The sequence below is a fragment of the Giraffa tippelskirchi genome, chromosome 2 (assembly GCF_054371585.1).
Source record: "Giraffa tippelskirchi isolate mGirTip1 chromosome 2, T2T-mGirTip1v1.2.pri, whole genome shotgun sequence".
NCBI classification, from domain to species: domain Eukaryota; kingdom Metazoa; phylum Chordata; class Mammalia; order Artiodactyla; family Giraffidae; genus Giraffa; species Giraffa tippelskirchi.
Window position 1 is genome coordinate 73,688,494 of NC_137276.1, and position 18,150 is coordinate 73,706,643.

Here is an 18,150-nt window from a genome sequence, read left to right on the forward strand (position 1 = left end):
ATCACTCACTTTGAGGGAAGTAGCAGTTATACTCCAACAGTCCTAGAAGAGACCCATGTGGGGAGAAACTGAGACTTCCCCTCAACAACCAACACCAAGTTTTGAATGAGTACTCACAAGCAGATCCAGAAGCCTAGATAATGGCAGCCTCTTGAGAAATTCCAGGCCAGAACCCTATTATTTTAATCAGTAGACTTGGGTAGATTTGTTTCCATGGCAGTGTATATTTTTAAAAAGCAAAATCAAGTGTGGGTATGCCAAGGGCTTGAAATGGTTGAATTGTGTATGGTTGGGAATTAGTGAGAAATAAGGTTGACTGGACAAGTGGAGTCAGCTCATGGAAGGCCTCGAATGTCAGACTTAAGTATTGCCTTTTATTTGGTAGCTGAAGAAATCTGCCATGTGGGCTTAGTATGTACAGATCACATCTGGCTTACTCTCTGTTAGAGTAGAAAGGGTGGAAGTTAGCTACGGTTAGTATTGTTGACCATGCTCATCATTAAATTGTCTTTAGAAGAAAAAAAATGAATAACCTATAAATGCCACCCCTACATGTTAAGTTCATTAAAGACAGGGACCAGTTTATTAGTCCTGCTTTGTCAATATAAAGGTGCTGAGAAGATCAAGCCTCCCCTGGCTTTATAAACATATTTTTCGAAGAAGAGAAAAACTTCTCACATGTATCCAGGTCACTAATGTGACACCATTGACTGAATTTTTTCTTACCTGCCAGCCTTTTTGCAAGGAGATGGTGACACATTAAATTGCTTTCACCTGCAACATCTTAGTATGACTAGATTTATCAAATTCTCTTTTCAGTAGCCAAGAGGGAAGGAGAGCCCTAAAGGGCTGTGAAGAGTGACACAGAGTGGTCATCGTATTGAAAGGAGGAAACTATTCAGGGGCTCAGGGCAAACCTCATTTATATGTGTCCACTTGAATGGATTCCATGATTCCTATTCTCCTCTGGGGGAAATTCAACTGTGTATTTTGTTTGATTTGGCTGGATTTTTGTTTGTTTGTTTTTATAATTTGTGGTACCAAAAGTGCTTTTTAAATAGTTACTTGTGAGAGCAGGCCTGCTATTATATCATCCCAGAATCACTTAGAGTGTCTCAGGGAAATTAGAAGAATGTGCCCAGTATACTTCAACACCTTTATCAAGTCATGCAGCAGCATCCCAAAAAAGTAAATTCAGTGAAAATTTAGCGATATGATTACACTTGAGATTGATTTCAACCAAATCAACTACTAAAATAAAGTACTTAGACTGGAGAACCCAGAAAGGGTTGGACTAAATGTACCATGAGTCTTATCAATTCCAGTGAAAATAATCTGTTTAATTTTCTGCCATGAACTTCCTGGGAATCAGTTGATAAGTTGTACAATTTATATACTATTTTTGGGAAAAAAACAAAAGATAAGAATTCAGCCAGCACTTTGCTAGTCCCCATTAAAAGTGGGACTTCGTTAGCTGCCTGGATGTTAAGAAGAGGAGGATGAAGGCTAGTCTTTGTCCTCACAGAGTATATAGATTCATTGCATTGATTCATGGGGTTTAGTTCATGTCAGAAAAAAAAATATTTGTCTGACCAGTAACCAGCATTGAAATGACAATGGTACAGTGTGTTTAGTTTTGTTTCAGCAGCAGAGCCCCATTTCCAAATAAAATCTTCTGTAGGCTTTTTAATATGTAAAATGGGTCAAACTGGAGCTACCCTGGGGTGAGAAAGGAGTGCGGGGTCCTTGACTTCTATCTTACTTCATCATCCATCTCACTTCCTAGCAGGCCCAGAACCTTCTCTATAGGACCTTGGGGTTCCCCAAAATAGTTTGAAAATGGCTCATCCAGCATATTGCTTGAGTCTTGGTGAATTATTGCTGAACATTCACTTTAGAAGCCAATGAGCTTTAGATTAACTTTTTTTTTCTTTTAAATTAATTGGCCTTCTAGAACCTTACATTTTCACCACTCAGGACTGGATTACTCAGTAATCCAACAAAACCCACACACACAGAAGAGACAGACCAGATTTTTTAATAAGAAATTATATTAATTCCATCACATGTATAATATTTGTATTTATGCTCTGGTATAGAATTGTTTTTGAATTATATAGGGTGGAGGGAGGAAGGCACCAAAATTTTCAGTGCTTCAAGTCTTCCAAGGGCTTCCTTCCTCACTAATTGTTGTTTAGTCACTGAGTTGCGTCCGACTCTTTGTGACCAATGGACTGTCAGGCTTCTCTGTCCATGGCATTCTCCAGGCAAGAATACTGGAGTAGATTACCATTCCCTTCTCAAGGGGATCTTCCTGATCCAGGGGTTGAACCTGCATGTCAGGCATTGACCCACAGGGAAGCCCTACCCACTAGTTAGCCCTCAACTAATTCTCGAGCCTATGAATCAAGGAAAGAACATATCTCCTTAAACCACACATCTTCTCTGACAGGGCTGGTAGCCACATTCCCTATTGTACCAATACCCATTCCAGTTCTTCTTCCAAACAGAAGAATGCAAAGATGTTCACTGTGTTCTGTCTTCCTCCATGGTTGCAGTTTCCATATTTGTCCCTGTGAAGTCAAGAGCAGTCCCCTTCATCAATTCTGTTTCTAATAAGTCACTCATTTAACTTGTCCTTTAGGAAAACTTCATGTGGGTACATACAGAGGAACATTAAGTGTATCTGTCCATTAAGTAGAAACTTTAACTGAATTATAGAATATTTCCCCAATGTAAAATAAAAGAAATACAAGATGAATGTTTATATGTTAAGAATGGGCTTCCCTGGTGACTCAGATAGTAAAGAATCTGCCTGCAAAACAGGTAAAAGTGAGATCCCCTAGGCAGAGTAGTCAGGCATGGAGTAGAGAAAAGCAAAGGTGTGATGACCCAGCTCCCTCCCGTGGTTCATCATATTTTACAGTCTCCTTCCATCTTAGTGCTAAAAGAGCACTACTCTGGGTTCCAGTCCCAAGGGTGCTGCTGTCACTGACTGGCTTTAGGCCAGTATCTAAGTCTGCTAAGCCTCAAACCCTGTAAAATGATAATAATAGAACCTTCCTCAGAGTGTTGTTGCCAAGAATTCAATGAGAAACTGTATGTAAAACTATCTCTAAAGTTCAAGAAAACAGTAAGTATACAATAGATGTTAGCTACTAAGGATATTATTAGTGTACGATCCACTGAAGTTGTTCTGAGCACAAGAAATATCTGATAAACTAGGAAACAGCCGAGCTTGGGCTACAAGATGAAGAGCTAGTAGTAATATATAATCATACCATGAACTCTGATGTTAGGTTAACCTGGACTCTTCCTTAAAAACCAACCGACCCAAGAGCCCCTCCTTTGATGTCTTACCACAGTTTGAAAGTAAGGCAAGTCTTTACCAAAAGAACTTTTTAAAATTGAAGTATAATTGATTTACAATGTTGCGTTAATTTCTCATATAACAGCAAAGTGATTCAGTTACACACATAGGTAAATTCTTTTTATATTCTTTTCCATTATGGTTTATCACAGGATTTTGAATATACTTCCCTGTGCTATACAGTAGGACCTTGTTGTTTATCCATTCTGTATGTAACAGTTTGCATCTGCTAATCCCAAACTCCCAATCTATCCCTCCCTTTGCCCCTCCCCCTTGGCAACCACAAGTCTGTCCTCTGTGTCTCTGAGTCTCATTCTGTTTTGTAGATAAGTTCAGTTGTATCATATTTTAGATTCCACATATGAGATATGATATGGTATTTATTCTCTTTCTGACTTCACGTAGTATTATAACCTCTAGTTGCATCCATGTTGCTGCAAATGGCATTATTTCATTCTTTTTATGGCTGAGTAATATTCCTGTGTGTGTGTGCACCACATCTTCTTTTATCCATTCATCTATTGATGGATGTTTAGTTTGTTTCCATGTGTTGGTTGCTGTGAATAGTTCTGCTATGAACATAGGGGTGCATGTATCTTATTATAGTTTTGTTTGGATATATGTCCAGGAGTGGAGTTGCTGGATCACATGGCAGTTGTATTTTTATTTTTTTAGGAACCACCATACTGTCTTCCATAGTGGCTGGACCAATTTACATTCTCACCAACTTACATTCTCACCAACAGTATAGAGGGCTTCCAAGATGGTGCTAGTGGTAAAGAAGCTGCCTGCCAGTGCAGGAGACATAAGGGACACCAGTTCAGTCCCTGTGTCACGAAGATCCCCTGGAGGTGGGCATGGCAACCCACTCCAGTATTCTTGTCTGGAGAATCCCATGGACAGAGGACCCTGGCCGGCTATAGTCCATAGGGTCCCAAAGAGTCAGACACGACTGAAGCAAGTTAGCATTGAGCATCTTTTCATGTGCATGTTGGCCATCTGTATGTCTTATTTGGAGAAATGTCTTTTTAGGTCTTCTGCCAATTTTTTGATTGGGTTGTTTATTATTATTATTATTTGCTGTTGAGTTGTATGAACTGTTTGTATATTTTGGAAATTAAGCCCTTGTTGGTTGCATCATTTGCAAATATTTTCTCCCAATCTGTAAGTTGTCTTTTCATTTTGTTGTGTCTCCTTTGCTGTACAAAACCTTGTAAATTTGATTATGTCCTGTTTGTCTCTTTTTGCTCCAAGAGCAATTTTTGGCTCAGAGGTGGAGGAACTGATTGAATCAAACACTTATTAGCTTAGGACTCAATGCCTAAGTGCCAGTCAACTTGGAGAGGTTGCCAATCAAAAATGTGAGTTTTTATTTTTACTCTGAAGGTCATATTTATGATAAATTATAGCAGCAAGAAGTGTCAAGTTAAATTATTGTAAGACAAAACAAGAGTTGTCTGAAGTTGGCACTTAAATCAGATGTGTCGGTGGCAAATTAATTAGAACACGGAGGCAAGAGCAATGGAAAAGATTTTAGCAAGGTTTCTGGGGACTTGGGAGTGGGGTGGTAGGGGTCCTGGACTGACTGTTGACCCAGTGGTTTACCTTTTAAATTTGACAGGTGTTTGACCAGTGAATGGTAATATTTCTAATGAGGCAAGAGAATATCTGGTAAAAGCTATACTTTTATTCTCTCTTCAGTAATTAACAAGGCCTATTTTCTTTACTCAGCTCTGGTTCAAGAATGCTGTTAAATAATTAGAAAATATAAATAGAATATTAGCATCTTGGGTGTATTTGGTTGTTGAAAAATCTTTCTCTCGAGAATATGTAACTTCACAATTGCTGTACTTATTTTAAGTTCCTTAGGCTAGAAAGGAACCTCAGAGGCAATCTGTTTCAACCTCCTTCCCAAGGCAGAAACACTTCCGCAACCCATAATATCCATCTATTCCAGCCTCTATTTTGCCATAATTCTTTTGTTTGTTTTTTAATTTTTAGATTGTTTGTGTTTAGAACATTCAGCCTGATTTCTTATAAGTTCCAGTTCTAAGAAAGTTTGTCTTTTTTTTTTAATTGGATGACATTTTAATTTCAAAATGCCTGAACTATCAGCCTAATTTCAACTTGTCTTACATATTCAGTTGGCTCATTTTTTCTGAAACTTGCAACCTTTTCCTCTGACTACTCTTTGTGATTCTTCCTGGCAGTGACTTTCTGGTTTCCTCTTCACCTTTGTGAGAGTAAAGGCAATTTTTTTTCAAAATTTAAATAATCCACTGCATAGTCTCCAGAAACAAATACTGCCGTCAATCTCCAAATTCCTCTTCACATAGCATCTCAAATACAACATTAGAACAGTTGCACAAAATTTAAAATACGATGTAGCATTTCTCTGGCAGAATATAATCTTCATGAGGGAAAAGACATGTGTTGTCCTGTATTCTTAGCACCTAATACAGTACCCAACACACAACAATGACTTTAGAAGAAGTCTTGAGAGGCACTGAATGAACGCTTTGTAGAGCTGTTGCTGTTTATTATTTTCCATTCCGAATTTACCAGTAACTTTCTTTTAAAGATGTCTGCTGTTTAGACAGTCACTTCATTGTTCATTAGTAGATGTCTTTGGTGAGTATGTCTCCTGTGAAGAGAAATATTAAAACAAATTATTGTGGCATTCAGTAGTGGTATTTCAGGTACTCAACTAATACACCCACTGATAGAGTGAACTTTGAATTAAATGCTTTGAAGAGTAAAGTCAGGTAAATCTTGATAAAAATCAAAGGCTGAGGAAATCTTGTTTGACAGAAGGCATGAACAAAAATGCTAAAATGAATACTGTTTAGGGAGAAACACTCATTTTAACAGCAGACTAAATGAGAAGTAATAGTTCAAGAGTATCAAAATGCCTTATGTGATCAAAACGCAGAAACAGCTTATTTTTACTATGTCTTTTAATATTCCAGCAGAAGGCAATGGCACCCCACTCCAGTGCTCTTGCCTGGAAAATCCCATGGATGGAGGAGCCCAGTAGGCCACAGTCCGTGGGGTCGCTAAGAGTCAGACATGACTGAGCGACTTCACTTTCACTTTTCCCTTTCATGCACTGGAGAAGGAAATGGCAACCCACTCCAGTATTCTTGCCTGGAGAATCCCAGGGACGGTGGGGCCCGGTGAGCTGCCGTCTATGGGGTCGCACAGAGTCGGACACGACTGAAGCGACTTAGCAGCAGTAGCAGCATAATATTCTACCTACATGAGCACCTGTCTTTGTGGTAACTCAAAGTATTTGAACACCTTATCTAATCCAACCTCAAATTTCCTATGAGGTAGGAAAGCACTGAAAGTTCTTGGTACTGTTTTCAAGATGTGACAAGTGAATTAGAGAGACTGTTTACACACTCAAAATTTCACAGAAGGCTAAGGGGGAAGTGAAGGTAAGAATTACCAGTTGATTCCCAGTCATAGAAATCATTGTTAGAATTCAAAAGGACATTGTTGGTAATTTGATCCAACACGGGCATTCCTGGTGAGACTTGTGGTGACTTGGTTCATTTCACCAACCACACAAATTTTATGTAACTTTTAAATCATGTAAGAAATAAAGGGCACAGCTTTATATGTGTGTTTATATATGTATATGTGTGTGTGTATATATATATATATATATGTATGTATAAATACATGACATAGAAGGGTATTAAAATTTTAAAACAAACAAAAGATATGTATTACTCCCTCCTCTCATATCCCAGCATCACTTTTGAATATTCTCGTTACCCAGACATAGCCATTAACAGTTATAATATTTATTTATATCCAGAATCCAACAAGTTACCACATCCCTGTTGCTTCCACCCTAATTCAGACCACCATCATCCGTTGCTTGAATTGTGGCAATTGTCTTCCAACTGTCCTCCCCACTTCTCTTTAGCTTCCTGTTGTCTATACTTAGTACAGCAGACAGGGATCCTGGGAAGACACCAGTCAGATTATATCTCTTCCATACTCAAAAGTCATGCAAGGCTCCCCATTCGATTCAGAGTGAAAGCCAAATGACCAATAAGTCTCTACACATTATACTGGCCCCTTACTTCTGTAACTGTATCTACTGCTGTTCTTGAAATGCCTCACTCTCTTTGCCTTAGACATTCTGGCCTTTTAGCGATCTTGGACACACCAGGCATGTTTCTGCCTCTGAGCCTTTGCACTTGCTGTTTCTTCTGCCTAAAATGTTCTTGCCCCAGTTAGCTTCCCTTCCTTCTTGTCTTAATTCTAATGTGACATTGCTGCTCCCCACACCTGCCTTCAAGAAATGGAGTCTGTTTCCCCTCCACTTGAATCTGGGCTTCCGTCTTCCATGTTTGGAATACTTCCTCTTGGAGGCGAATAGCCATGTGAGAAAACCAACTACCTTAAGACCACCACACTGGAAGGAGGGCCTGGCTAGCCAAGTGGAGAGAGACCATATATGGATGAGTACTCCTTGGCTCCAGACATAGTAAAGTCTTACTCCACACTGAGCAGAGGCTTCTTGAACTTTCTATCCCAATAGCCATCAGATGAATGGAGTCGAGTGAATGACCCACTATCTGATACTACATGAAACAGAGTTGTCAAACCAGGCCCTGGATTCCTAAATCATAGAATTTTGAGGAAATAGAAGAGTTTGTTTGAAGACGCTATGTTTTGGGGTAGTTTATTAAGCAGCAATAGATATGTGAAACATTCCCACACTAAAATGTGAGCTCCATGAGGACCAGGATTTTTTATTGGTTTTGTTGACTGCTGTATCCACGGTGTCTCCAGTAGTGTTTGGAACAAGTTAGATGCTCAGTAGGCATCTGTTGAGTGAACAAATAGAGAGACAGAGGACATAATGACAGGAACATTACTAGCAGGTCAGAGTTTCTTTCTGGTGCCATAAAACAATGGGATATGGCACTGTATTCTTAGGAAAACCAGCTTCACAGACATCGTCTTCAAACTTTTTATTGGAGATATTAAGTGAAACTTTTAATTAACCATATCACCTTTTAAGATGAAATTTGTCTTTCTAAATATAAAAGTAACTCAGATACATGGCAAAATTTTTAAACAGCACAAGAAGCTGTGCCATGAAAAGTGAGCCTCATTTTTATCCCTCTGTTAAGTTCCTTTGGTAATAGTCTGGAAAGTGTTCTAGGCACAATGAGGCCTTAAGATTTTCACTCTACATAGTATTTAAAGAGGGTTCCCTAACTGTACCAAAACAGCATTTAGCCCCCATTTACTGAATATCTACTATAGCCACCCATTTAGTCTTTACCCAACCCAATAAGGTAGATAATATCATTTTATAGATGAAGAAATTGAGGCTTGAATAGTGATGTAGCTTGACCAAAGGTAAACACCTTGGAAGTGATAGATTCAAGGTCTAACTCCAGAGCTATGCTTAACTTTTTTCCTCCACTGCCTCTGTTACAGAGATTGACCTTTTTATCAAGTGACACGTTGTTATATTCCATTGAAACAATCTTTTGTGCATTTTAGGCTTGAATAAAGGAGTAAATATATTGAAGATAATGGGAGCCAGGTTTCCCACTATTGGGTAAGGGAGAATATACCCTACTGTGATGGATTAGATGTAGAATATACCCTACTGTGATGGATTAGAATTGGAAGCATCACTATGAACCCTTTCTATTACATATCTATCTGTATCTTAGCTCTATTCACTTAGAATGCCTATATATAAAGATATACCAGTAGAAATGAATATGCTCAGATCTTGCTTCTAAATACTGTTCTCCAATAAAAGGAACCAGAGCTCCTTGTAAAAATGACTGAGTCTCTTGCTGGCATAGGGACAGCACAAGATGAGTCTGGAATGTAAGAAAGTGCTCCCAGTAGCCAAAGCTGAAACTATTTGAACAACAAAATAAAGTAGTCTTGGATTGTAATAAAGAGTGGAAAATAACTATTCATGAACTCATACTGACAAAAATGAATGAGTAAATGGCAAGGCTTCCCAGGTGGCGCTAGTGGTAAAGAACCCGCCTGCCAATGCAGGAGATGCGGGAATTGTGGGTTTGATCCTTGGGTTGGGAAGATGCCCTGGATGAGGAAATGGCAACCCACCCCAGTATTCTTGCCTGGAAGATCCCATGGACAGTGGAGCCTGCTGGGCTACAGTCCGTCGGGTCGCAAAGAGTTGGACATGACTGAAGTGATTTAGCATGTGTGCACAAATAGCAAAGGAGAATTCCAATATACCTTTATATGTGTTATACATTTGTAATTTATGTAGATACCCCTCTCTCAAGGAGATGGAGCAGAACTTCCCATTCCATAAACCAGGGCTACACATAGTGACTTCCTTCCAAAGAGTACAATATAGAAGGAAGGAAGGAGAGTGATGAGACGTGATAAAACACTACCTCATCTAGGTGAGCTGTTTCAGTTGGCCCCTTTTTTCCTATGACATACCTCAGACATTGTGTATTTGTTTGAGCACTTCCTCATTTTCTGGTACTACAAAATTCTCCAGGCTCATCTGTGTATTTCCTGCCCCAATCCTAGAATCAGCCATTTCTCCAAGGAGCCCTGGTTCCTTTTATTGGGGAATGGTGTTAGAAACCAAGATTTGATAGCTCACTGTGCTCACTGTTACTGAGGTATCCTTGCTTCTAGTTCTCTCTACTGACAGAGTTAGAAAATATATGTGTATATACTAACATATGTATTTTCAAAGAATTTATGCACTTCATCCAAGCGGTCAAATTTATTGACATAGCACTGATTTGTTTCTTTTCTTATTTTTTCTGATTAGTCTGACTAGAAGCTTATTAATTTTATTGTTCTCAAAAAATCAGTTTTTATTTTATTGATTTTTTAATTGCTTTTGCATTTTCAGGGTCATTGATTTTCACTTAATCCTGTATTCTTTTTCTTCTGCTTACTTTGAATTTCATTTGCTCATTACTTTGCAGTTTCTTAAGGTGAAAGCTGAGGTCACTAATTTGTGACTGCTCTTTTTTTCTTTTTTTCTTACAGTTATTACAGGCACGTAGTGCATGAATTCTTCTCTAATTATGGCTTTGTGTGTTAGTTGCTCAGTCATGTCTGACTCTTTGTGACTGCATGGACTGTAGCCTGCCAGGCTTCTCTGTCCATGGGTATTCTCCAGGTGAGAATACTGGAGTGGGTTGATATTTCCTTCTCCAGGATTACAGCTTTAGCAGAAGATTATTATTTAGTTTCTAAACATTTTATGATTTTCTACAGATCTTTCTGGTATTGATTTCAAATTTAATACCACTGTCAGAGATCATGCTGTATATAGACTGAATTCTTTTAAGCATGTTGAGATTTGTTTTAGGGTGCAGAATGGGGTGTCTCTTGATAAGTGTTCTATGTACATGCACTTAAAAATAATGTATATTCTGTCATTGAGTGGAATGTTCTATAAATGTCAATTAAGTTCAGTTGTGGTGTTCAACTCTTCTATGTACCTGTTATCCACCTTTTGTCTACCTTGTTAGTCAATTATTGAGAGAGGGATAGTGAAATCCCTAACTCTAATCATGGATATATATATATATATATTTTGCAGTTTTATCAGTTTTTACTCATCTATCTTAAAAATCCATTATTGGTTTCATAAAAGTTTAGGATTTTCATGTCTTCCTGGTGAACTTATTCCTTTATCTTTGTGAAATGACTTTCTTTCTCCTTGTCACTAACTTTGCTTTGTGCTCTGAAATCTACTTCACCTCATATTAACATAGTCACTCTTACTTTCTTTTGATTAATGTTATCCTGGTGCTTCTCATTTCAGCCTTTTACTTTTTTTTTTTTACATTTGACTTCATTTGTGCTTTATATTTTAAGCAAGTTTTTTCTAGGACTAAACAGTTAGGGTCTTGCTTTTTCATCCAATCCGACAATCTCTGCTTTTTCATTAGTGTGTTTATTTAGATCATTTACATTTAAGGTGATTTTTTATATGACAAAGTTTAAATCTTTTATTTTGCTATTGTTTTCTATTGAAGCCATTAGTTCATTGTTCCCTCTTCCTCTTTTTTTGCCTTCTTTTAGATGAACAGAGTATTATTATTGCTATTATTACATCTTGTCACCTTTGTTGGCTTATTAACTCTAGGTAACTCTTGATGTTTTAATGATTCTTTTAGAGTGTATAATAAAGACTAACTTGTTAGACTAGCAATTGAATTTCTCTAATGTATCACTGCTTTAAAAGGTAGAAATAGCATTTTTAAGTATCTACTATGTGCCAGGTACTGTTCAGCAGGTATATTAGCTTGTAATTAGTTCATGTAATACAGCAAGATTGTGAAGTATGGACTGTTGCTTTCATTTTGCACATGTGAAAACAGGCCTGAGAGGTTCGCTTGCTCAAGGTTACACAACTAGTAAATTGTTGATTCTGGATTAACGGACCCTTTCATTAGCTCTGTATCTCTGAGTCTAAGTAAATTAACAGTGATGACTTCAAACCAATACTAGATGTGGTAACTGCTTCCTTTGAAAATTTTTCTTTATATAATTGTTTTTATTTTTTATTATTTTAACTTTCAAATCTATTTGTGGTAGCTAAGAATTAAGAATTTACTTGCATTCTTAATCTTATGTGATTTGGGAAATTGCCTTACCACGTGGCTCTATCCACGGCCTTCTCAGTTCCTGCAAATTAATGCATCAAACAGAAACCAAAACATTTATTGTTCTAAATATTCTTCCACTGGAGGTTATATTGAGCTCTATAATTTCTGAGGTTTTTTACCAGTCTGAGTTTTAAAATTCTCCCAAAAACAAATTATAAGCTTAAAAGTTATAATTTGTTTATAATTTTTAAAATTTGATGTTTCCCTTTTAGTATGGATGTATACTTTATTATTGCCAAGATGTTACACAAAAAGAACAAGATTTAATTGCTGAATTATGTCAGCTAATATGAATGTACATTTAGCAGGTTGGTATATAACTGGTTTTCTAAGTATGATCCACAAAACTTTGGCAATAGTGATAATGGAAGAGACCCTTTCAGCAATATGAGAAAACAAAACTTTTTTCATAATAACACTGAAAATATAATTTGCCTAGTTGACTATGTTGACATTTACACTGATGGTTTGAAAAAGCACTAATGGATAAAACTACTGGCATGTTAGCAGGAACACCAGACTGTACTTAATAGTCACAATTCCTTCACTATCATATGGGAGAGAAAAAATAGTTTTGTTAAATATCCTTGATGGATTAGTAAAAATTTAGGCGCTTTTCTGGTGGCTCAGATGGTAAAGAATCCGCCTGAAGTGTGGGCAACCTTGGTTCGATCCCTGGGTTGGGAAGATCCTCTGGAGGAGGGCATGGCAGTCCACTCCAGTATTCTTGCCTGGAGAATCCCCATGGACGGAGGAGCCTGGTGGACTACAGTCCAGGGGGTTGCAACGAGTCAGACACAACTTAGCAACTAAGCACAGCACAGCACATTAATTTTATTAAACATTGATGCTTGGTTACATGTGTTTTTAGTATTCTGGTGAAACAGAAATTATGAATATTCCTATATTTCATAATTAAGAATATGAATGAAGTACTCCTCTGTACCAAAGTGTGACAGTTTTCTTAAGGAAAAGCACTTCTATGGTTTCTTGGGTTGTGAGCTCAGCTGTACTTTTTCTTTTTATATGGAACATTTTTACTTAAAAGAACAACTGACAGGCAAATTATGGTTATTTGGACTTGTTTCTTTGGCAGACATTTTCTCAAAATGGATGAAGTCAGTCTGTCTCTACAAGACATGCAATTGAAAATATTGGTTTCCATTGCTGAAATTTAAGATTTCAAATGAACATTAGAATTTTGGAAAACTAGTATCTGTTACCATGACTTAAGTTTCCCAAGACTTAAATCTATTATGAAAAGATTGGTAGTGATATTAGAAGCTGTGATTTTTGTATGTTGTTTAATGAAATTCATCAACATTTGGAAAATCTACATAACTCAGCCAACTAGTATTTTCCAAATGACCTCATGATCTTACAAAATCCTGCATAGGTAAAATTGCAAGATAAACTAATGTATACTATTGTAACAGAGTACAAAATATTCATTGATATGATTTCAAATTGCATTTATCTCTTGTTAGACTTTACATAGTATCAAAGAAGATTATCTATGAATATATTAAAAAGCTACTAAAATACTTCTGCCTTTACCAAATACATATCTATGTGAGGCCAGTTTTTTTTTAATATTTTTTTTTATTGAAGGATAATTGCTTTACAGAATTTTGCTGTTTTCTGTCAAACCTCAACATGAATCAGCCATAGGTATACATATATCCCCTCCCTTTTGAAACTCCCTCCCATCTCCCTCCCCATCTCACCCCCTAGGTTGATACAGAGCCCCTGTTTGAGTTTCCTGAGCCATACAGCAAATTCCCATTGCCTATCTATTTTACATATGGTAATGTAAGTTTCCATGTTACTCTTTCCGTACATCTCACCCTCACCTCCCCTCTCCCCATGTCCATAACTCTATTCTCTATGTCTGTTTCTCCATTGCTGCCCTGTAAATAAATCCTTCAGTACCATTTTTCTAGATTCTGTATATATGTGTTAGAATATGGTATTTATTTTTCTCTTTCTGAGTCACTTCACTCTGTATAATAGGTTCTAGGTTCATCCACCTTGTTAGAACTGACTCAAATACATTCCTTTTTATGGCTGAGTAATATTCTATTGTGCATATGTACCACAACTTTTTTATCCATTCATTTATCAATGGACATCTAGGTTGCTTCCATGTTCTAGCTAGTGTAAGTAGTGCTACACTAAACAGGGGATACATGTATCTCTTTCAATTTTGGTTTCTTCAGGGTATATGCCTAGGAGTGGGATTGCTGGGTCACATGGTGGTTTTATTCCTTTTTTTTTTTTTTTTAAGGAATCTCCATACTGTCTTCCATAGTGGCTGTATCAATTTACGTTCCCACCAACAGTGCAAAAGTGTTCCTTCCCTTTTGTCCACACCCTCTCCAGCATTTATTGTTTTTAGACTTTTTGATGAGGGCCATTCTGACCAGTGTGAGATGATATCTCATTGCAGTTTTGATTTGCGTTTCTCTAATAATGAGCAATGTTGAGCATCTTTTCATATGTTTGTTAGCCGTCTGTATGTCTTCTTTGGAGAAGTGTCTGTTTAGGTCTTTTTCCCACTTTTTGATTGGGTTGTTTGTTTTTCTGGTATTGAGTTGTATGAGCTGCTTGTATATTTGGAAAATTAATCCTTTGTCAATTGTTTCATTTGCTATTATTTTCTCCCATTCTGAGGGTTGTCTTTTCACCTTGCTTATGGTTTCCTTTGCTGTGCAAAAGCTTTTAAGTTTAATCAGGTCCCACTTGTTTACTTTTGTTTTTATTTCTGTTACTCTAGATGGTGGGTCATAGAGGATCTTGCTTTGATTTATGTCATCAAGTGTTCTGCCTATGTTTTCCTCCAAGAGTTTTATAGTTTCTGGTCTTACATTTAGGTCCCTAATCCATTTTGAGTTTATCTTTGTGTATGGTGTTAGAAGGTGTTCTAATTTCATTCTTTTACATGTAGCTGTCCAGTTTTCCCAGCACCATTTATTGAAGAGGCTCTCTTTGCCCCATTTTATATTCTTGCCTCCTTTGTCAAAAATAAGGTACCCATAGGTGCATGGGTTTATTTCTGATCTTTCTATCTTGTTCCATTGGTCTATATTTCTGTTTTTGTGCCAGTACCATACTGTCTTGATGACTGTAGCTGGTTTGGTGGTACTGAATTCTCTTAACTTTTGCTTGTCTGAAAAGCTTTCTATTTCTTCATCGATTTTGAATGAGATCCTTGCTGGGTACATTAGTCTTGGTTGTAGATTGTTCCCTTTCAGTACTTTAAATATACCCTGCCATTCCCTTCTGGCCTGCAGAGTTTCTGCTGAAAGATCAGCTGTTAAGCGTATGGGGTTTCCCTGTATGCTACTTGTTGCTTCTCCCTTGCTGCTTTTAATATTCTTTCTTTGTGTTTAGTCTTTGTTAGTTTGATTAGTATGTGTCTTGGTGTGTTTCTCCTTGGGTTTATTCTGTAGGGGACTCTTTGTGACTCTTGGACTTAATTGGCTATTTCCTTTTCCATGTTGGGGAAATTTTCAACTATAATCTCTTCAAAATTTTTCTCATACCCTTTCTTTTTCTCTTCTTCTTCTAGGACCCCTATAATTTGAATGTTGGTGAGTTTGATATGGTCCTAGAGGTCTCTGAGACTGTCTCAGTTCTTTTCATTCTTTTTACTTTATTCTTCTCTTCAGAAATTCTTTCCACCATTTTATCTTCCAGCTCACTGACTAATTCTTCTGCTTCTGATATTCTGCTATTGATTCCTTCTAGAGTATTTTTAATTTCAGTAATTGTGTTGTTTGTATGCTTATTCTTTAATTCTTCTAGGTTTTTGTTAATTGACTCTTGGATTTTCTCCATTTTGTTTTCAAGGATTTTGATCATCTTTACTATCATTATTCTGAATTCTTTTTCAGGTAATTTTCCTATTTCCTCTTCATTTATTTGGCTTCTGGGTTTCTAGTTTGTTCCTTCATTTGTGCAGTATTTCTCTCCTTTTTGTTTTTGTTTTTTTAAGTTATTGTGTTTGAGGTCTCCTTTACCCAGTCTTCAAGGAAAGTTGAATTCTTCCCTTGAAGAAAGTTGAATTATTTCTTCCTTTTGGTTTCTGGCCTCCTAAGGTTTGTCCAGTGGTTTGTGTGAGCTTCATATAGAGTGAGATTTGTGCTGAGTTTTTGTTTGTTTTTCCTCTGATGTGCAAGGCTGAGTGAGGTGGTACCCCTGTCTGCTGCTGATTTGCTTTGTATTTTTGTTTGTTTGTTGTTTAGAGGTGTCCTGCACAGGTTGCTACTGGTGATTAGGTGATGCCAGGTCTTGTATTCAAGGGGTTTCCTTTGTGTGAGTTCTTACTTTTTGATACTCCCTAGGGTTAGTTCTCTGGTAGTCTAGAGTCTTGGAGTTAATGCTCCCACTCCAAAGGCTCAGGGTTTGATCTCTGGTCAGGAACGAAGACTCCACAAGTGGTTTGTTACGGCATTAGTGAAGTGAAGTCGCTCAGTCGTGTCCAACTCTTTGCTATCCCATGGACTGTAGCCCACCAGGCTTCTATGTCCATGGGATTTTCCAGGCCAGAATACTGGAGTGGGTTGCCATTTCCTTCTTCAGGGGAGGTTCCTGACCCAGGGATCGAACCCAGGTCACCCACATTGTAGGCAGATGCTTTACCCTCTGAGCCACCAGGGAAGCCCTGTTATGGCATTAAGGGAGAGTAAAACAAATATCCAAAAAACAAGAAACCAAAGCTGAACCTCAGACAAATGGCAGTTACAAAATCAGTGAGGCCGGTTTTCTACATATACTTTAGCCAAAATAACATAAAAGGTTAAATGCAAAAGCATATATGAGTATCAGGCTGTTTCTTATTAAGCTAGACATTAATGAGATTTGTAAAACTGCAAAACAGTGCTTCCCTGATGGCTCAGCAGGTAAAGAATCTGCCTGCAATGCAGGAGACATAGGAGACAAGGATTCAATCCCTGGGTCAGAAATATCTCTTGGAGGACGACGTGACAACTCACTTCAGTATTCTTGACGGGAAAAAAAACATAGACAGAGGAACCTGATGGGCTCTGGTTCCCGTGGTCACAAAGAGTCACACAGCTGAAGTGTATGAGCACACATAGCACACAAAATAATGCTACTTTCCTCCCTGATTTTATTTTTTAAAATATAGTTATTTTTCATAAAAATGTTAATGATGTTAACATACTTGACTTAACTTGAACTTATGTGCATGCTTAGTCCTGACTGGCTCTTTGCAACTGCATGGACTTTAACTTGCCAGGCTTCTCTGATTTCCTTCTCCAGGAGATCTTCCCGACCCAGGGATCGAATCCATGTCTCTTGTGTCTCCTGCATCTCCTGCATTGGCAGGCAGATACTTGACCAGCTTAGCCACCAGGGAAGCCCCAATAATACATAATGTCAATTACCCATCTTTCCATCTAGTGGAGGGAATAAGAACAGAAGTTGGTTTGCAAACCAAGAAATGAATGAATCAGGTAGACAAAGAGAAGTAGAGATGAGAGGCAGAGTGAAAACATAAATTCCTAGGTTTCTCACAGACCTCTAGCTTGGTTCCAGTTTATGCCTGAGCATTAGCTTGAATTGTATGAAAGAGGCCAGTATCACAGTAATATATCATGCCTTTTCCTTTAGCCAGATTGAATGAGTTTCTCTTACTTGAAACCACATGAATCAGTTATAGCTAATAAAGTAGGACACATGTGATCCGTTATCAAACTTTATAAAATTTATGATGTGCTATACATTTCAGGATATGATTAGACTAGAAACACAAAGCCAGTTTCCTGGAAATGCAAATATACTATTTTTATATTGAAATTAAAAAGAATTACCATAGGCTACATGTGGATTAATTATTATCTTCAAAGAATTAGAACTCTCTTAAACATTCTTACCACAAAATTATACTGAACAAAATTTAATTTTCTATGATTCAAAAGAATTTAGAATCTTTTAATGCTCCAGGGGCATTACCATTTCATATGTTGCACAAAAAATTCTCATTATTTCAGCTTTCTGGTAGTTTGGATTCAAAATAAATGGGAATTTACTGTAATACTTTGAATTATTAAGTTCCGAGGAGCTCAGTGTACTTCAAATTTACAT

General features: G+C 37.4%; 1 protein-coding gene across 5 annotated transcripts in view; it reads left to right on the forward strand.

Moving 5' to 3' along the window:
* RTKN2 (rhotekin 2) overlaps positions 1-18,150 on the forward strand; it is a 255,209-nt gene that overhangs the window by 121,561 nt on the left and 115,498 nt on the right. The window contains exon 15 of one of the 5 annotated variants that reach the window (XR_014076535.1): positions 4,625-4,731. The exons of the other annotated variants lie outside the window; for them this stretch is intronic. The gene's annotated coding sequence lies outside the window, so the exon portion shown is untranslated. The remainder of the gene's footprint in view (positions 1-4,624; positions 4,732-18,150) is intronic. 5 annotated transcript variants of the gene reach the window in all.